This window comes from Grammomys surdaster, unplaced genomic scaffold (assembly GCF_004785775.1).
Source record: "Grammomys surdaster isolate TR1022 unplaced genomic scaffold, NIH_TR_1.0 125704, whole genome shotgun sequence".
NCBI classification, from domain to species: Eukaryota; Metazoa; Chordata; class Mammalia; order Rodentia; family Muridae; genus Grammomys; species Grammomys surdaster.
The window spans coordinates 802,548-824,291 of NW_021620539.1; the positions used below are offsets into that span (position 1 = coordinate 802,548).

The 21,744-nt window shown below is 43.0% G+C and overlaps 1 protein-coding gene and 1 pseudogene across 2 annotated transcripts in view; both read right to left on the reverse strand.

The window, feature by feature from the left end:
- Igsf11 (immunoglobulin superfamily member 11) overlaps positions 1-21,744 on the reverse strand; it is a 140,023-nt gene that overhangs the window by 102,802 nt on the left and 15,477 nt on the right. The window lies entirely within an intron of this gene.
- Positions 2,794-2,893, reverse strand: LOC114639443 (annotated as a pseudogene).

A 21,744-nucleotide genomic window follows, 5' to 3' on the forward strand; every position in this document is an offset into this window, starting at 1 on the left:
CCACCCCAAGGCGCATGCTCACTTCCATTGCTATGTCCACCCCAAGGTGCATGCTCACTTCCATTGCCATGTCCACCCCAAGAGTCTAGAGCACACACTCACAAAATGAACAAGGTTTCCTTAGCACCAGTAACTCAGGTCTCATGGTGAGCAGGGCCACCTGGTTAGAGGCAAATGAGGGCAAATCTCAACTGTGAATTTTTGTGTTCTAACATTGGGGGGAAGTTCTAAGTTGTTATAGACACTTCCCCATACCCTCTCACATATAAAGATTTAAAACACACATAGAAGGTAATCCAAAAGGTGTTCTACCTTGCACTCTCAGTAATGAAATTGACCATGAAACAAAGCTCTGCCAGAAACACCCACTTGCTACTCATGGAAGGACAGAGGGAAAGAAAGCCAAGCTGACAAAACCAAGAGCCATCAAATCGCTTATCAGTGGGAGTAGACACCAGCTCAAATCAAGGCACTTTTGTGACCCTTTGTCTAGATGCTAAACAATGTGAGCACCCCAAACCCTGACACAAAATTCTCTGAAGCCAAGTGAGGTCCTGTGCCCTCAGCACATTCTCCACCACCCAGAGAAGGCAGTATGGGAGGCCGCTGACCATGCCCACATTTCCACTTCCTTCAGAGCCTCAATAGCTTCAAGAAACTCCACCTGGCTTCTGTAAGAGGTAGTTTAGAGACTTTCAGCCCTATCCACCACAACCAGGTTTCATGAGATAAAACATTTAGCATGGTCTGGTTGCCTGTTTTAGAGGCTTTTTCTTCTTCCTTTCTTATAGGAGGAAGGTTTTTTAAAATCACATATGAGGCTAGATTTGGAGTAGTGAGCGTGGAGAATCAGCTGGGACTCCTAAAGGTTTCGAGGCAGGGCCTTAGACTCATTTAATTTCCCTGGCTAGTTCCAGAACCTATGGAAAGCCTCCCCAAATTCCAACTTTTAAAGCTCACATTGCCCTTAGGAAAACAAACTACTAATTTCCCACACAGTGAATCTACTACACAGAGAACCAGCATGGTGGGGAGGGAAGGAGTGGGCTTGTCCTAATGTTTGTGTCCTCTATCATAGGCTACGTACAGTGGTATGTTCTTCCAGGCAGAATGGAGCCCTTCACTGTGCTCACTAGGGCATAAAGTCAACAGGGTACCTCCTCCATCCCCAGCTCTTCTCGTCTGGGTGCATTTGCGTGTGGTGTGGAAAGTCTCAGGAGCTTTACCAGGAGCATCACTCCTAACTCAGGAGAACGGAAATAAGGTCATTATCATACCTCGGTGGTTCTCAACAGGGGTCACATATCAAATATTTACACTATGATTCATCACAGGAGCAAAATGATAGATCTGAAGAAGCAACGAAGTAGTTTTATGGTGGGAGGAGGTCCCCACAATATGAGGAGCTGTGTTAGAGGGTCGAAACGTTAGGGAGGTTGAGAACCACTGCTTAAGGTGTGCCCTCCCTCTGTGGCTCATCCTCCTCTGCACATCACCTTTCTGGTGGTGGTGGTGGTGGTTTTCTGTTTTTTGATTTTTTTTGTTTTGGGGTTTTTTTTTTTTTTTTGGTTTCCATTCATTGAGGATGCTCTCCTTAAAAACAACCAAAACAGGGGAAGAAAGGACAATAATTATATAGGATTATCTACTGAAACATAAGACAAAGAAAGGGAGAGATAAAATACTAATGTCAACAGGACCTGCAGACCAACTGCAGATACCTGCCACACGGGGATAGGGGAGAGAGACATGGGTTATTTTCCAAATGACCAGGGCACACTAGTCTCCACAGGCCTCTTCTCTACGAGTATCAGCTAAGGACCTGACACCAGAAGTATCAGGAAGTGGAGAGACATGGGACTCATGCTTGGGTCCATGAGAAATAAAATCCTGAAGGAAAACCAAAGAAGTGGAGTCAGGAGTCTTGCCATGCCCATTTCAGCTTGTGGTGGGTGTGGAGGCTCCCCATTCTTCCAGACTAAGTAGTGGCTGAGGCCTGTGGGCCTGGAGCAGGAGGTGGGGGGACCCCATCGCCAAACGGAAGCAGCAGCTGCTGCTGTAGCGGAGGAGGAATACGTAATGTTTGGTGCTGTGAGGGAAACCTGGGGTTCTACGATGTTTCTGGGAATTGGAGGCATGCCAGGAGGGCGGGGCCACTCCCAGTAAGGTGGATGTGAGGCATCATGGAGCTGGGACCTGATATCTGACCTGACTGGAAGACATGGGGTGGCAGCATTTGATGGTGCATCAGAGGGTTGGGAGGGGGCTGCTAATGAGGCACCATGCCAGGTTGCCCTTCTGCTCCAAGTGGGGCCGTCCCAGGTTCTCTTGAGTGCTTGCTGAGGGTTCTGGCCATGATGTCACTGTTCCAATTGTTGTCAGCCTATTCCAGTTGATCCGTGTGAAAGTTCTGGGGGACAGTGAGCAACTGAGTTGTTTTAGAGCCTCTTTCTCTGTGTATGTAATGGTGTCCAGCTCTTCAACATATCCAAGTTTGGTCTTTAATTCCTTCATCTGTGTTTCAACCAGAAGACCTACCAGGATCTCATCTTTCTGTCGTTCACAGCAGCCAGGTGCTTGCCTTGGGTACCAGCAGCTGAGGCTCACGCAGCTGCTGTGGCTGTGGTAATGTTTTCCTTCAGAAATTTCCTGTTCTACTTTCTTCTTCTTGGTACCACATTTTCTTTCTTCATATGTATCGGTGACCTCTTTTTCTGATTTAATAGCCTCAATAACTTCTCTATCTTGCTTCTGATTAAAAAGTGATTAAAAATATGGAATTTCCTCTGGTTAAAAAATATGGAATGTCTGATGGATGAACATGTTATCCTTGCACAGGAGCTGTGTGAATCTTCTCTGTGTCCCCATTTTAGTCACTGTGCTGCGGAAGTACACACTCGATTTACAATTCTTTCCAGTGCACTTTTACTTTGGCTTTGAAACAGTAATAATTCCAAGGATTTGAGAGATTCCTTGAGAATCTCTCAGACTCGATTTCTTATGTCTGTTATGAATGTCACTCGGTCCTGAAGTGTCCCAGCAGATTCTTCACTGTCTCCTAGCAAGCTGCCAATCAATCCTCCACACTGCTAAAAGCAAATGGCTAAAGCAATTTTGAGCAAGCTACTGTGTGCCTGCAGTGTGTACTCTTCTGCTGGCCTATGGCCTCATCTCTCAACTCCCTCCATTCCCACCTCCCTTCATATGGAAAAGGCTCTCACCCCTCAAGTTAGTTTCTGCTCTGAGACTGCTTGCAGACTGTGCTGGGATTGGCTAGTGCAGCCATGTTCCCTCCCTCCCCATCACGCTCTTACTTCCTGAATGTCCTTCCTCTCCATTCTCCTTCTAGATTCATCTCTCCTCAGTTCATCTCCTTTGACGATGGACTCACAGACTGTTTCTGTTGGAACTTTAGAATAAGAGTGGTCCTCTAAACATGAATTTAATATAAAATCTGATTCCCCATCAGACATGGTGGCACATACCTGTAATCCCAACAATCGAGGCTGAAGCAGGAGGAAAAAAAACTAAAATTCAGCCTGGACTACATCAGGTTAGCCTTGGTAACATGGCAAGACCCTGTCTCAAATGAATGGATGGATGGATGGATGGATGGATGGATGGATGGATGAATGAAGTGGTTCTACCATATAATTTACATCCTAGTGCAGGTGATATGGACTTCTAAATCTCATCTGTTTGTTCATGCCTTCCATATCTCTGGATTATTGTTTGGCCCCTTCAATGATTAGAGGAAACAGAAAAGACCTAGTTTAGTATATTCTAATGGAAAAACAGTGGTCATTAAACATTTTGCTTCTAAATCATTTCCTCAGTGAGTTTTCCTAAGGAGAAACATAAGATATACAGTATACTTTTGACAATATTTAAACATCTACTCCACACTGGGCACTGTGATATATAACTAGAAACATGATAATTATTAAAATAACTTGCAAATGGACTTTTTTAAAAAGGGAGAGTGAAAGTTCACGGTGAAAGGTTCATTACAGACTATCTAATCCCATCCACCCATTCAACAGAGAAATAAATCGTCCTGTCTAAACCTACCCAGGTAGTCTGTGGCAAAAGTAAGACAAAAGAAAGTTCTTATCTAATGCCTTCCTCCCCTGACTTAGTCCAGTAACTTGAGAGCTTCATGGGTCCTTCAAAGGACAGATCATAAATAATTCTAGTTTAAGAGGCTATGTGCAGGGTAGTTGTGGCAGCATACACCCATTATCCCAGCACTGGGGAGGGAGAAGACCAAGAATTTAAGGCTATCCTTGACTACAGTGAAAGTTAGTGACCAGTCTGATCTACAACCCTGTCTCAAGATAAATAAATAAATTAAAGATTAAAAAACTATACACGCACTGAACATCTTTAACAGCAAACATGTGAACAGGGACTTGATGGCACCGCTTCCGAAAGAAAAGCAATGACAAAATGAAACAACTTAAAGGAGACAGAACAGAGCTGGAGCCGGGGACGCAGAGCATGGGAGTCAGCAGATGACATCCATTTGCGCTCGTTAGCACAGCCTGGCATGTGCTACACCACCCCCTCGGGTAATTTACATTTTTTTTAAAAGCATGTATTTCTAAATTTAGGAAGTCGGGATAATCAGGGTGGAAAAGCCCATCTGCCTGACGCTCTCTCCAGCTGCTGCAGATCCTGAAGTGAAACTGGAGTCTCTGCTCTGTGTCATCTTAGACAGTCTGGACGCAAGGACATGACAGAAGCTGAAAAGCAGCCAAGGGGCAGGGTCTCCGATATGGATTATATTTGGTGTGCGATGCGGTGCCCCAACTGTGCTTAAATAAACTGCTGCAAATGCTGAACCACAGCTGTGTATGTCCACACCTTTCTGTAAAGTCATTGTACAACTATACACAACTATAGACACAGAAGGACCCAGGTAAATACGATGCTTGACTCTTTGAGAGAGTAAAATAATAAAGCGACCAGAAACATCGCTCAGCTCCACTTTTTTCTTTTAGAGAAAGCATTTACCTGAATTCGCGTCCAAACTTTTCCTCTTACATGCTGTGTCGCTTTGGAAAAGACTACTTTACTTCCCCAGGTTTTATTATTATTATTATTATTATTATTATTATTATTACTATTACATGACATGAGAAAACAAAAGGCAGAGGGAAGAGGCAAGGGTTGGGCAGAAAAAAGAAACACAAGCGCTGAATAATGTGCTTTTTTGGCATTTACAGCCCTGGTGCTACAGAGACCTGGGCCGACTCCCACAAAGCTGCTACCACACCTAGACAGACGCTTTCCCGTCTGCTAGGAAACCATCAACATTAAAATCAGAGGCAAATCTATACATATCTATTCATATACCTTTTTTAAAGTCTCTTGAAAAAAAGTCAGTCATGTATCATATAAGTTTAGGTGTATTTAGTAAATACTGGAAATTGCAAATGTTTCTAAATACCAAAAGCCCCCTCCCCAGGGCTGTGTGTAATAGCACCATCCAAGAAGCATGCATTTTCTGAGCCCCCAGACCTTTCTTGCACAGTCTTCCTGTGCCAGATACTGTGGAGCAAGTGACACTGATCAACAACCATCACTGGAAGGTTCCTGTTAGTGCCCTGAGCAATTAGGGAGGCATTTAACTAGAAACAACAACAACCACCTGGATAAAAGCCAGCTTATTTAACATCACTAGCAAGGCTGTCTGACATGGACCCTGGGACCAACATAACCATGTCACTCTACCAAGGAATCCACAATGCACCTGGAAGACATGAGCAAGCACCCCACAGAGGCAAAAGCAGTTTAAAAACATGGTTACTTTAAGGGCATTTATATATATAACGTTCTCTGCCATACTATTTTTGATATATTTAAGTTTGTAGTGAATGGGTGTTTTCAGAAGTGATTTGCAATGGATGTTTTAATGTTATCTTGCTCTTTTAGTGCCTTAGATGTTCTTTCTTCTTCTTCTTTTTGTGTTGTCTATTTGTCTCCAGTATGTGTCTCCAATACCTAGAACAAAGTCAAACGTAAAGCAGACACTAAGGAAATATTAACTGAGAAAGTAAGGAGTGTTACAAAACAAGAGCAGGGGCTGGAGAGATGGTTCAGTGGAACAGGGTACATGCTGCCCTACAGGGGACCTGTGTTCGGGTCCCGGCACCCATTTAGGGTGACTCACAACCACTAACTTCAGCTCCTGAGATTTATCAGCCTCTTCTGCCTTCCATAAGCACTGTCTCCACATCCACGTACCCCCACATAGACACACAGCAATACACAGAATTGAATTAAACTTTTTAAATGGTTCTTTAAAAAGAAAAGAAGTCTTTTTCAATACTGGTCTTGTAGAGACAGTGGGAAATTCACTGTACCAGGAGTTGCAGGTCCATTTCTTCATCTAACCCAGTTACTTGGCAGAAAGGGCTTATCTGTCCCACTTTGCATAACAGAAGGACCCAAGAGGTAAACAACACCCTGACCAAAGAAGAAAAGACAAGATGATGCGCAACCGTCTGGTCTACCTTAGAGGGCTGAGGTACAGGCTCAAAACTTTTCCAAAAGAGGGGAGAGTGGCAAAATCAATCAAGAGGCCAAACAAGGCTGGGAGCTGAGTTGGGAAACTAGCAGCAGAGTCAAAAGCAACTCAGGGAAAGAAGAGGTACACACACAGAGGTGGGACTGAGTAAACCAGGTCCAGACAAGAGGTGCCAAATCCAAAGAAGGAAGGGAAGCGTGCGTGCCTCAGAGTGAGAGCATTAGGGCTCTGGAGCTCAGAAGCTCAGCATCTAAGCCTGTGAGTGCCAAGGGTTGAGAGGCCCTCAAAGTGAGAACTGACTAGAAAGATGTCCTCACAAGCAAAACATGGCACAGAAACTACTGACAAAGATGGTGGGCATTTCCCATCATTTATCAGCCAGTCTGTCATTCTGGATTCTTTATAAAGTTGTCCTTACAAGTCTAAAGAGGAAAGCCAATTTTCAACAAAAGGAAGGGAGCACTGTAAAGGAGAATTATTGAATAAGCAGAAAAATGTTTAGAATTCAGATAGCAAATAGTTCAGTGTGTACACACCAAATGCATAATGGAGCTTCAACTGAGTTACCATAGCTACCAAAAGATAATTAATTTTGAGGAAACAAAAGAAAAGAGAGAGCATTAGGGGTAGTTTTGAAAGAGCTGAATAATCAACATGCCATCCAAATGTAACTAAAATTTCTTCCCAGTAGGAACAGGCAATGCTGCTTCCCACATGCCCATGTCTGACACAAGCTCCCACTCTCTTCTGCCTACTCTGGTGTACTCAGGTTCCTCTGAACTAAATCTCACTCAGACCCTGAAAGACTCTACCAGCTCCAACATGCTCAAGATCTAAGCACATCTAAATTGCCCATACAATTATCAAAGTTATCTATACAATTATACACTATACAATTATCACTTACTATTTATGAAATGAGTATTATTAAGGACTGGCTAAGAAAGGAGGATGCATAAACAGTTAAGCATATAAGTAACAGTAAACTGGCCAGGGCTAAGGAACTGACACAATATATAGACAGAAAGTTCAGGGAGATTGCTTTAGGAGTGATGTGACATCCCACTGAGGCACTGGGACATCAGCATTCCTTCAAGTCCAAGGAATAAAGAAAAAAAGGAGGAAGAGGAAGAGGGGGAAGAGGAAATGAGAGAAGGGGGAGGGGAGGAAGATGAAGAAGGAGGAAGAGGAGGAGGGGGAGGAGGAGGAGGAAGAAGAAGAAGAGGGGAGGAGGAAGAAGAAGAGGAGGAGGAGGAGGAGGAGGAGGAGAGGGGATATGCTGATAACTAATTTAATAATGCATTTGGAAGACCTAGAATCTATTACACACTCACAAATCACTCCCCCCTTCTGTAAAGGTATAAACTCAGTGAAGACAGGCAAGCAAGCCCTATGCTTCTTTCCTGTTATTGATCCCAAAACATATAATTTTTAACAATGCCTCTTAGAATTTGACAACAAGGGTCTTCTGGCATTCCTATTTGATAACATTTTCTGAGAAGAAACTCTCTTGTTACAGGAGCTGAATCACACAATCAGCAAATCCAAACTACTTCACGAGGATCTGTAATGTGAGGACAAGGGTGAGGGAGAATGTAGTCCCTTGAGGGAAAAGTGCAGAACCATGTAGGACTGTAGAGAATATCTTGCGTATTGTATAGATGCATCGCCTGTCAAGTAAAAGGCCTATGGCCTATGACTTAGTCAGGAAACAGAGGTAGGACATCTGGGAGGAGAAAGAATTCTGGAAGAGAGAAGGTGGGTGGGTCACCAGAGAGAGGAGACAAGATGAACACATAGTATCTGAGCACAGGTAACCAGCCTTGTGGCAGAATGTAGGTTAAAATAATTGGGTCATATTAGTAATGATCTAGTCAGAATAGATCCTAGTTACATGGCCAAAGTATTTATAAATATATTTTGAGTCTGAGTCTTGTTTCCGGGAACATGGGGCTGGGAGGAAGAACCAGGTTTAACTACAACATAGGACTCACTCTTACTGGATACTTTAGTTTTTTGAGTTTCCCTGTCCTTAAAGTTTAATGCTTTTTTTTAAAGCCTTTCTAGGGCCAGTCACAACTCTTAGAAATATTTCCCACATTCTTCAACAGCCAGGCCCTAGAATAGAGACAAAACTGCTACAAAGGGCAGAGCTTAAAAGCCAAAATCTAATCCGCTTACTGACACCTGAGCCTGGCTCTTCCCGTGTTATCTTAACACCAGGTACTGAAATTCACCCTGCTCTGTAAGCACACCAGCCCCTTCTCTACTGGGAGATGGTGATGGGATGTCTCATGGGCTTATCTTTGTAACTAATGAATAAACACATATTTTTAAAAAGTGTGTGGTGGTGCATGGCATAGAAGGGGTACCCAATATTTGACATCAGACTCGAAACTTTAAGACAGAAACAGATCATGTGTGTGACCCAGAGAAGTGGCAGTGACAGCAGAATTGGGACCTCTCTGACCTGGCACTGGACAGAGGATAACACGGCTAGCCATCCTTAGGCACATGTGCCACAGAGCCCATTCGGCTTCCGTGTTCCAAGCTGTTTACCCACATTCAGTTCACGGTGGGCCTGCCAAATCCAAGTATTAAAAGACAACATGCCAAGTGACCAAGAAAATAAAGAGGCTTTTCTTGAAAGAAAAAAATCGTCTACTAAGATCTGGTAACCCTGTGTAGTACAGTCTGCCGTGCAATTGCTACAGGCTGGTTACCATCTTGGAATATCCGTTTAAGCTAAAACCTAGGACAGAACTCAAGATTTGGTGCATCTGGCTAGATGAAGATGCTGGAATCCATGGAACTGGCTGTGTGTCTAAATAAACTGTATCAAGAGGAAAGTAATATACCAATGTTTCATTCCTTAGTTAATAGATACACATAATGGAAAGCAAAGACTTTTTTCTCTCAAACAGGCCTGATCTTCCTGCTATTTCTCATGCTGGCTCCTGTATTAATCAGGGATCTAGAGTAATACAGAACTTATAGAATACAGATATAGATAGCTACATGATGCAGATATATAGATACAGATGATACAGATAGATAGATAGATAGATAGATAGATAGATAGATAGATAGATAGATCCATATTTATTCGAATGACTTACAGGCTGTGGTCTAGCTAGTACAATAATGGCTGTCTATAAATTAAAGGTCCAAGAATCCAGTAGTTGTTCAGTCCATGAGGCTGAGTTGGTCTTCAGTAAATACCAGAATCACAAAGAAGGAGGATCTAATGCCAGTGAAGGAATGGACTTGCTAGCAAGGCAAGAGCAAGCAGGCAAAGAGCAAAAGCTTCCTTCTTCCATGCTCTTAATACAGGCTTATATAGGGGTGTTGGTTCATTCCAGATGTAGTCAAGTTGACAACCAAGAGTAGCTATCACACACCCCATATCAACCTATTCTCATCCTGGAAGACCAATAAGAGTCTGGAGGTTAACTAAGGTTCATCCAATCTGATCTTCTCAGGCTGACTCAACCCGAACAGCCTCTGTGAGCAAACATGTCCACCTTGCTCTTGGACAGATCAGATAAATACTCATTCTTTAGGATTCCTTCCTCCTGCCCTGTTTTACTCAAGAAAAAAAGAATATTTTAATGAGTGAATAAAGGAGAATCTCAAGCTACTCCAGGCCAGGGGAGGAAAGGGTCAGCTCTCCTATCCATGTGAAGTTCTCTGGTTCACCATTTGCCTGTGCTACAGGATCCCAATGAGTCGCTCCTTCACAGAGAGATGGCAAGTACAACCTGTCCTATGCCGGTCTCTTTCTGCCATTACTGCTGTTGCTGTAACCTAATTGAAAGTGTGAAGGGCACATGCACGTTCTAAGCCTTGTTCTATGGTCCTAGGTCTTCATCTATGATGGTTACAGACTAAATGTCCACACCTCTCAAAAGCCAAATGTTGGAACATAATTCCCAAGGTGGTGGTATATAGAAGTAGGCTCTTCAGACATGGTTAAATCATTACTGGACCCATGATGACAAGACAAGTCTCTCCCATCACCTAGGGACACAGAAAGATGGTTGTCTCTGAAATAAGCAGCAGGAGGCACAGACTCTTCCAATACGAGGATCTCAGACTCCTCAGCCTCTCTGCTGCTGTCTAGAATCCCACCATATCTATGGTGGCACACTGTTCTCAAAATCTGAGGGTATATAAACCTTCCTCTTTGAAGTCCACACCGGTGTCAGTCCCTCACTAAATCTTCTGTGGGCTTAGGTGGGTCCTGAGGAATGCAGCATTGCCTCATGCCCTGCTTGTTTCTAGCCATTACCTCTTGCCATTATGCCTGCTGGACGTGGACAGCTTAGCTTGTAGAACCCAAGAGCCAACCAACTCCCCACCCTGTGGATGGAATGTGGTCAGAATAAGGATGAGTACTGAACTCTCCATTCAAACCACTAATGTGGTGAGTTCATCAGAATGAACTGGACCACTTCCACTCGAAGGTCTTCAAACCCTACACCTACACTTTTTTATCTTTCTACCCCCAGGAGCCTAGAACGTAATAAACTTGGGAGATTGTTGTTAATTCCAGACTCTGCTGATGACGTAAGAAGCAAAGGCAGTGACTCACTATGATAAAGACCACACAGGTAGCACACAAGGCAGACTATCCAGCTTGATCTTCTTATACCTGACATTTTAGTTATGATGGATCTGCACTTCTATTTCCTTACCTGATCCTAACAGCAAGTATTCTGCAAGTACTTCTTTTCTGAGTCATGTAAGCCTGCAAATTTTTAACTTCAGCTACAGTTCTAACTATAGTGACACATATGTTAAGTACCTAAAGCCCACATGAACTTGTGCAGTATAAACCACAGCAACATATGTAGAGTGGTTCTCAACTGTGTTGGAAAACCAAAGAACAAACAAACTTTAGAAGCTGGTTAGAGAGACAATTCTCTCAGGAAAAGAAAACTGTAAAAGCAATCTAACACTAACTTGGCCGTAAATTTTCTATGAACTCCCTGAAAGCTATCTTTGACTCACAAATTAAAACTCCCTATATAAAACAAACACCAGAGGCATTAAAATGCAAAGGGCTTGATGTGTAAAGATGCTATTTACAACTAAACCGATCATCTGAAGAGAAAATGTTATGCAGTGAGAAAATAAGATCATCAGCTGGGAAACCTCAGCCCCAAACAAGGAGGATATTCATGGGGAATATGGCCATGGAAAGAATGCTGGTAGAACAGGCTAGCCTATCAGACTCCAGGGAATAGCCCTAAACCCATGATCACACCGACAGCCCTGGTTAAAACCAAGTGAGCCACAAAACAAAACAGAGACATATGAGTATAGGAGAGTCCCAGGAAAGGTGTGGGCTCATGGGGGTGGAGGGAGGAGACTGGTCAGAATATATTTTATGTATAATACGTATGTATATGAAAGTGTCACGGAATAAATTTAATTTAAAAATATGGTGGTAGAAACAGACATGGAGATGAACAACAAAAAGAAAGAGAGTAAATGACTGCTACTTAAGAGCAAAGTCTACCTGCTGTTCTATTTGAGCCTCTAGCTGTCCTTCGGTGGGTTTTGAGACCATTGTTATTAATAAAAATTTATTGATCTGTCACCACGGGGTACCCAATATACATGTGCACATACCCACACACATAATTTTTAAAATTAAATGATTTTTTTTTAAAGTTGAGATGGGGAGGTAACACCACTTCTCATCAGAAAACTGAACAGTAACTATACGTATGCACACAGACACAATGAATAAATTATAACCATCAGCGAAGCTGAAATGCCCTAGACCAACAGCACCTAGCATTCACAGGCTGGATGTAGAGTCCAGAGCTCTCCTGTAGCAGAAGCAAGCATCAGTGCAGTCACTCTGGAAGACCAGCAGTACCTACTAAAATGAAACATGACTTGACTCTGAAGAATATAACCTGCCAAACAATGCATGCCAGAGTGTGTGTAGCACGGTGGGTAAAGCCCAGGGAGTGGAAGGTGTGTGGAAAGGGAAGGGGATCAGACTTGGGGAAAGCTGAGTACGGCCAGCATCCAGGACCACATAACCACGACAACTCCAAACAAGCCGCCAGAGGCTCTTGGCCACTTGCTGAAAACTCAAACTTCAGCCAGAGAAAGCCACAGGGCTGTTGTGTGGAGATCCAATGCCCAGATGACAGGCTGTGTGCTGCACACTAACACCCAATACAAATACTAATGAAAGGCTGCGGCTGCCTTGCTGCCAAATGGCAAGTTAATTTTATCACTAGAAAGGGTATAAAGAAACTGCACCTCGATATTGCTGATTTAGCATTGTGGTGGGAAAGAAATAAACCTTAGCTTTCCATTGGGTATAGATCCTGAAAGGTGACAGCTCAGTTCTTCTTGGTTAGAAGCCACTAAAATGTGGCTTTGGTTGGGCATCATTCTATACTGAAGAAATGGTGCTCATTAGGTCAGTCACTTTGGTCACTGTGGCACCCATCTTAGAAAAACTTAACGGAAATAAAGGTTTGAGCACAGAGTTCCAGAGGTCTCAATCTGGTCACAGCTGGTTCCACTGCACTGTGCCTAGGCTGAGGCTGAACACTGTGGCAGAGACGTGAGACAGCTGCTCACCTTGTGGTGGCCAGGAAGTAAAGTAAGTAGGGCAGGGTCGGGGTGGGGGACACACTCTTGCTCCCAGGCTTCCTCCCCCACCATCCCCAACTAATCCAAATGACCTATGACCTACAACTTATTGGATGGCGCTGCCCCAGTCATGTTGGGTTCTCCTCCTTTAGTTGGTTCTCCCCAGTAATGGCCTCAGACATCTCCTGAAGTGAGCTCTGCTCATCTCCTAGGTATTTCTCAATCCAATGAAGTTGACAAAGATTAACCATCAAGCCTTGAGAACATGATTCACTCCATAGACTGCTTGAGATACAAGCTCAAAGACTTGAGTTCAGAGCCCCAGAACCAAAGCCAGGCCTGAGGCTGGAGAGATGGCTCAGCAGTTAAGAGCACTGGCTACTCTTCCAGAGGTCCAAGCTTTGATTTCTAGCACCAACATGGCAGCTCGGAACTGTCTATAACTCCAGCTCCAGGAAATACGATGCCTTCGTCTGGCCTTCACGGGCATGGGGAAAACATATGGCACACAGACATACATGTAAACAAAAACACCCCTACATATAAAATAAACTTTAAATTAAAAGGGGAAGCTGTTTCTGGCCTATAGGTATAGACCTGTAATCCTTGGTGGAGAAAAGGGGATGACTGCGGCTTGCTACCTAGTCAGTCAAGCTGAGCTGACGAGCTCCAGAACCAGCGAGAGCCTCTCTCAAAACATACAGTACAGAATGATTGAGAAAAACACCCAACAGCGACTTCTGACCACACACAGACAGATCCCTCATTGCACACAGACACAGACAGGGACACAGACGGAGGGAGGGATGGGAGGGGGAAAACTGAGATTGGTTAGCTGATGATTAACCACCAAGGCCAAGTGCAGTGATGCACTCCTGTAAAGCCAGCACTTGAGAGTAGAAGCATGAGGGGCAGTAGCTCAAGGCCAGCCTTGTCTACACTCAGAGTCTGGGGTCACCCTGACTGCATGATCGTCTCCTTCAAGACAAACAAAACTTAACCCAGTTACTGCAAGTTGTTCTCTGACCTCCACACATGCACTGTGGCATACACAAAGACACACGCACACATGCACACACACACATACACACACACACACACTCAATAATTCCATGATTTGTAAAAATCTTCCTGTAGGAAATAAAAGTCAATGGGAATGAGCTACAGGTTAAACAAGCATGGTGTTATCTTAACCGCGTACTTAAGTGAAAGTGCCCCAGCAGACAGGGGTGTAGGGGGCAGGAAGGAGAGTTGAATGGGTGAAACACAGGGAACTCTGAGAACAGTGAAACTAGACGTTAGAAGACTGTAACGTAGGACATACTACACTTTGAATTTTGAGATCTCTAATATACAAAAATAACAGAAAATTAGTTAAAGTGTCAGGGTAAAAAATGTAACCACTCAGTAAGTGAAGGAAGTAACTTTTCTGAAGAAGACAGTGGGAAAATTGCTGCCGTGCTGTAGAAATGGCTGCCGTCTACCAAACTAAAGACCAGGGGACTAGCCAGAAGAACACACTCTAGTTAGTAATCGTGTTCATTTCCACAGGGGTGTCGATTAAAATTTTTAAGACTGGCACAAAATGTATCTGGAAGTTGAAAGTTAAGCACATGGATGCCAAGGAGTAAGATGAAGATTGTTTATTTTTGGACTGATGATGTACGGATCACTGTATATGTACAGTACATATATACAGTGTATATGCGGCAGCCAGAAGGGAGAAAGATCTGTATGAGGGTGGATGTGAGTTGGAGACTTCACTAAGAACCATGGTTAACTTGTAGAGATGCTGCTCACATGCAGAGGCATCCACAGATCAGTCTATACAGAGGTTAATGCACCTGCATGCATCCCATTCTTCTGTCTGCTGTTAGACCTAAAAGCAAAGGGATCTCGTCAGCGAGTTTGTCTTTCTGGTGACAGACCCCTCTCTGACAGTTAGGTTTCCGTAGCAATTCAGACATGATCCAAGGCATCTGAATAAAAGGAACAGTCCTGCTGTGCAGAAAATCCCAAAAGTTGTAGAATCTGCCAATGTGGAACCTGGGACTAAATCCAAATATATTTATTATGCAATAGGTGCACATAATAGAATTGGTAGATAAATCTTAAAATATTTATATTCACTAAATTCCCAATGCTCAGAAGAGAGGTAAATGCACAGGAGACAGAAAAACAAACTGCATCCGATGAAAACTATACCATCTTAGATGAATGGCTGCAAGGAGCACCGGTTGGGTCAGTTCTCCACTTCAAAGGAAAACCTGAAAGGAGCCTTAAATATGGGTGGACAGATGCCAACCTGGGTGGTGAGACGGCATAGTGGGTAATGGAGTCTGGGCTACTCAGTGAGCCTCTACTTCGAAGCACAAATCCAAAAGGAAGTGCACTACAGCGGTACTCGGATACAGAGAGAAGATATGCATCACTGAAGAGAGAGATCAGTGCACGAGATGTCTGTGGGCATCCTCTCAGCAGAAAACAATACCAGCGGAAAGCCAGGTCTGTACCAGGAATGAAGTCTTCGAATCGTCAGACTGCTAAATGCTGCCAAACAGAAGCAGTGAGCCCCACATCTGTGTCCCTCCTCAGCCCCATGTCCTCACTGTCAACTGCAGTGTTTTGTGGGTGGCTCCTTACTCTCAGTTCACTACAAGTGTTACAGGGTTCTTATAATTTTGTCAGTTTTTGTGACTCTCTAAGATTTATGATTTTTAAACTTTTCATCTGTTAAATGGTGAATTACAAATAGATGTGTACTTTAGAGACAAAGCTAAAGAGAGAGACAATTTGAGTGTTAATAAGAAACTGTGTAAAGCCATAGGGACATCAAATGATACTCAAGCATTGGAACACACTGAGTGTGTCTGTGTGTGTCTGTGTGTGCGCGCGCGTATGTTGTATTCATGTGGCAGCCAGAAGACAACCTTGGGTGCCTTCTCTTTTGCGTCATCTATTCTTTGCTTTCTCTTAGAGACAGGGTCTCTGACTGGCTTGGAATTCACCAAGTAAGCTAGACTGACTAACCAGCAAGCCCAGAGATCTGCCTGCTTCTGCCTCCCCAGAATTACAAACATGTGTCCCTGATCCAAGTTTGTTTTGCCAATAAGCATGGCTTCTATCACATGGGTTCTGGGGACTGGACCAGGTCCTTGTGGAGGGCAAGCACTCTGCCAACTGAGCTATATCTCTCTAGCACCCCCAAACTTATCCTGTGGGTCTCTGTGAGCCACTAATGACCAGCAGAGTATCAATCTATGAAGGGCAAGAAGGTAGCTGGGCTCAACAACTCAGTAGCCAGTGTTGGTTCCATCTTTAGGATCTGACCCCATGTAGTTTATTTTAGGCGTATTTAAGCACAGTACAATTTGGTGAAATTATTCTCAGTGATAATTAACTCAATCCTGTGTGCACAATAAAGTTTAAGACACGACTACCTGGAAACTGTTTATAAAGACATCTTCCATAAAGATGAGTTCTATAGACTGACTATACATGACACCTTCCATAAAGGCAGGGTCTATAGATTGACAAGCTCACAATGGGGGTGGGGGCGGTATCCAGTATGTTCCCAGCCAGACAAATAGCACAAAGGTCACAGGGCTGTTAACCACATCTGCTGCCAGCCTTCTGGATAGATAGCAGGTCAATGCATTCCTTCTTTGAAGGAACAAGCCTGTGTGCTTAACATTCCAGGTCCCTCTTGTGCTTATCTGTGAGCACGAGGACCTCAGCAGCTCCCACATTATCCTTTCAAGCCTCTGGGGTGTGTGCCACTGTTACTGATAGGAAGGGAAGGTAAAGAAAGCAACATCTGTCAGGAAACCAACCTGGCAGAGAGTAAAGGATGGACCAAAGTGAAGGACAGTTTTCAGCCAGAAAACTGAAATGTCGAAAACATAAAAATGACGTAGATATAGCTTGAGAAAGGGGTATCTGACAAACAGCAAGAAGATCACAGAGAAGAAAGATTTTAGAGATTCACTGGTTTTTAGCTACCTGTTATGAGAAGAAATAAATGATCTTTGGCTATGAGCAGACCATGCAATCTCACGAGGGCCAATACATACAGAGTATAATGCAGCCATAGTCAATAGTCCTTACAATGTAGCTCATACGGGAAACTGGGCCAAGCACAGAGTCAGTCCACCTTGTATTTAAATACATACATGCACGGCATGTATGTAAAATGTTGTATGTAAAATGTGACTTTCTTAATGTGTTTGAAGTAGGATGAGAAGTAAAGGGTTAGCAGGGCTCAGACGTGTGAAATCTGAAGTTGTTCATGTGCCCCAGTTGGGAAATAAAAGAAAGGGCTGGGAAAAGCCACCATTACTGTCCATTCTAAATCAGAGAATGCCAGTCTGCCAGCTTCCACTGCAGAAGAGGATCTGGGCGGCGAAGTCGGGAGGAAGTGCTGAAGAGTGCAAATTATTTTTGTGTTCACGCTCTTCATCACCATCAGTTTATAGAATATTTGTTAGACACTGAGGAGTAAGCAGATTTGATTTATTTTAATGCAGGCAGATGGCTTGGTCATGGAAATTGTGAAGAGATTTACCAAGCCGCTCCATCAGATCAAGGACATGATGGAATTAAAGGGCTCAAAGAGACCCTACTGGTCTACCACTCACATTATATTTTCTCCTAAATGACATAGACAATTTGACCTTCTGACTCGAAACAACCACAGGGATGTGAGGTGAGAATACAAGTAATTTATTCAAGGCAGTATACATCTCAGGAATACACCTAGCAATATAAATTGACCAACAGGTAACTCAACATGCCATGCTCTGGGGCCACTAAAATTGCTAAGAACAATTCAAAGTCACAATTCCAGAAAGTATTTTCAGGAAAATGACTCATATGTAAGTTTCTATAGTGATCTTGGCATGTAAAACTCAAGAACCATTTCTTATTGGTACAGCTTAGATGCAGGAGTAATTTATCTACCTGCAAGAAAGGTTCTACTAATATGGTAACATATTATTAGTTAACGGGTTTATGAATGGAAGAATTATTTTGATCCTATCAGTCTGACTGCTTCTGCCCATCTTAGAGACCATCTGGCTTTGTATGCAAACATCATCTTTCATGAAAATGCAAAAGAACAGCCTGGAAACACTACCAATGGCACAAGGCCATCAGTAACACAACTGGCATTAGGCTGTGGACTAACCAGACCCTCAAAGATTTCAGTTTAAGATTCTATAGCTTGAAGTTTTCTTAAAGGTCATGGGCTTCTCCTTTCTAATCAGTACACGCAACAGTGAACAGTTTGTCCATCACACAGTCTACAGGGAAAGACTCAGACATCTGCCTGTCTTAAACACAAACACTCATCAGAGTGGAGCAAACAGATCAGATGCAGCAACTGTGGTAAAAACATGCTCACCTATTTATACCCCACTTTGAGTGAGATATAACCGATCTAAGAGGGAGAGACGGGGCTGAGCGGGGCACACACATCCTGCGAGATGAGCAGACATGGAGATATTGCAGGACTACATCTTACCTACTTGTAACCCTTACAACTGATGCAGATGCTCTGACTTCCTAGACCTCACCAGGACATCTCACAATACACAGAGGATGGGGAGAAAAAAGTCAAATAACTGCTCTCAAGGAAACTATACGTTAAAACCAGTCATATAGCAGCTTCAGCCTATCTTGCTCCCAATGATCCTACCACTGGAAACTAAAAGAAGAGATTCCATAACCTAATTCCTTCGTCCTGCAGGTGAATGCAAGCCTGGAGGGCGACAGTGCCCAGACCACCGGCTTAGGCACTCTGAAAAGACAACTCATGTTCCTGATCTAAATAAGGCTGATTAATCCTTACAACTGGCCCTGTGTGTTTGCTATATGCCAGGTTCTATGTTTGACCCCTTTAATGTCAGGTGTTGTTTAATTTAGTTTTCTTCAGCATAAGACAAAAAAAAAAGTCCCTCTCCTTCACAAGATAAACGCAAACTTGGGCATTTACATAACATTTGTAAGGTCACAGGGAAAATAAATATCAGGACACGAAGTTTAAACTCAGTTTGTCTGACTAGAAAGGAGTATGAGCTTTTTACACAGTGCTCTTCCCCCACAAAGTGTTAGCTGTGTATACCCAAGTATTTCTACTTTGGGTAGGCTGGACTACAGAAATGCCTACACAGACGTACAGGCTGTTGTCCACAACTATGTGCACTACAACATTGCAGACAGCCAAAACTTAGAGACAACTTAAAAGTCCAGCCATGAGGAAATAAACCATGGCGTCTATGTGCTGTGAAGTAATACTGCCACCAAAGAATATGAGGTGAATGTGTGGTACCAGTAGGGAGGGTTCCAATGCTGACCTGCTGAGCTTTCAAAGTCAATTACAGAACATTATGTCATGGACTAATTTTAAGAAGAAAACTGGTCTGTGTGTGTATTTGTTTTATGCTTACAAAAAAAGCCTAAACCTATGCACAGAAAATCAGAGTATTCAGTGAGTGGAAGTCAGGCCTGAGTCATTGCATATGTATATGTATATGTATATGTATATGTATATGTATATGTATATGTATATGTATATGTATATGTATATGTATATACATACATATGCATATATATATATATATTAAATGAGATTTTTTCACCGACAGCATTGCCCTTGAGATTAAACATTATATAGCATGCATTAATTGTATGCTGTGTCCAAAAAAAAATTAAAGAATCTAACACCCCATTGCTATAAGACTAGCACCCCAAGCACAGCCATGAGCCTCAAACCCTTTCAGAAAGTCCGTGGGATGAAGATGGATATTCTTAATATCAGTAAAGTGGTATTTCCTTCCTGCCCTGTGCTGATGTCTCCACTGGTAGTACAGAGTCTGTAGTGGGTGAAGTTGCTGGGGCCTTATCACTTGGGCCAAGGCCTTGGAACTAAGCTGTACTGGCAGGCCCTGGCATCCTCCCCACTGTGCACTCAGAGTGTGAGAGAAAAACAATCTAGTTTCATCAGCATCCTTGATGAAAATGTAACTATAATTATGACGGTTCCTGACCTTTTGCAGTATTCTGTGATGCAGTGTTTGTAATATAAAACACTAATCATGTACAAGGGAAGCAAGCCACTGACCCAGGGGAAAACACGCCACAACTACATGTGCTCAGAACTCGGAGAACACACTGTGTTATTAGATCAACGTGCTGAAGAACAGCATACAAACAAGGGGTGAGGACTGAGAGTCAAGACCTGACAAGTATTTTCTCAGAACTGGATGAAGTGAAACAATCCTTTCAAGTTGTCTGCTGCCGATGACATAGAACAGGACCGAGGATTAAAATGTTATAAAGTTTGTATCTGACATCATGCACTGAACAACTTCTCACCACTCTGGGAGACTGTTTTGATGCAATCAGTAACAATAGTTGACAACTGGTTATATGTTATATACAGTTAAGCCAATGAATCAATATTTTCCTGTAGTCCTGGTGTAATTCTACAAAAATAAATAAATAAATAAAAAGCACGTGTGAAAGAGCTACTCAAAGCACAAGACAAACCCATAGGTTTTTTTAATATACTAAGTTTGAAATATTTAATCACATGCTGTCCAATTCCACACTGCAACCAACCTTTAACAAACATTTCACATTTTGGAAGAATGTTGAAAGTAACCAAAATTATATCACATTCTGTAATAATATTAAGAATATCCAAAATTATATGAAAATACCATTAAAATGCTACCTGGGCCAGGCCACGCAAGCTCCACACATTTTGACAAAACCAAGACACTGGATTTTAATGCACAGGATGCAGAAGCAGGTGTTTGCTAATGAGCCAGACCTTTAAAAGATTTCCAAAAATGTCAAACAGAAACACTCATGTTATTTGGTCTGGGTGGCAATAATTACTTGTCAGGAAGCTATGGTGCTTCTCTTCATAGCTCTCACGTTTCTTGGTGAGTCTCCAAATCGTTTCTTTGTCATTCCTAGCACAGTGACTATAGACACATGCTACACAAACAAAGCGTCCTTGACCCTTGACAATCTTTAAGGCCTGAAGTCTTTGCAATTGGGTAACTAACACGTTTCTCACATGCTTTACACACTGTCTGAAGTCTTGGCCAGCAAGAGCTGACATAGCAGCCTGTGTTTATCCATGGGTGACACTGTACGTCAGCTGTACACTGCAAATTGTTTAACCAACAAACACCATCTTTACACACTAGCCCTGTGTGAGGATGCTGGCACCACAGGAATGATCTTTAGTGTACTAAAGCTTCTGTTTCTGCTGTGTCCTTGTGTTCTGACAGATGATCTTGACCCAGGGGGCTGATGGAGCCATCTACCTAACAGTGATGCTCCTGGTCCATAGAAAGAGGTAGCACAGTGATGGGTGTTTGAGATGGCTGATAGGTAAGCCTTCTCAAGCATGTGGCTGGGGATTCGGTAATGAGCAGGAGATAGCGTCTGGCATTTTTGAGAGGGCATAAACAACCCCACAGAAGATGTTAGAGTATGAGTGTCAGCTGATGGAGAAGATGTCAGAGTCACAGCTGATGGAGAAGATGACAGAGCCACAGCTGATGGAGAAGATG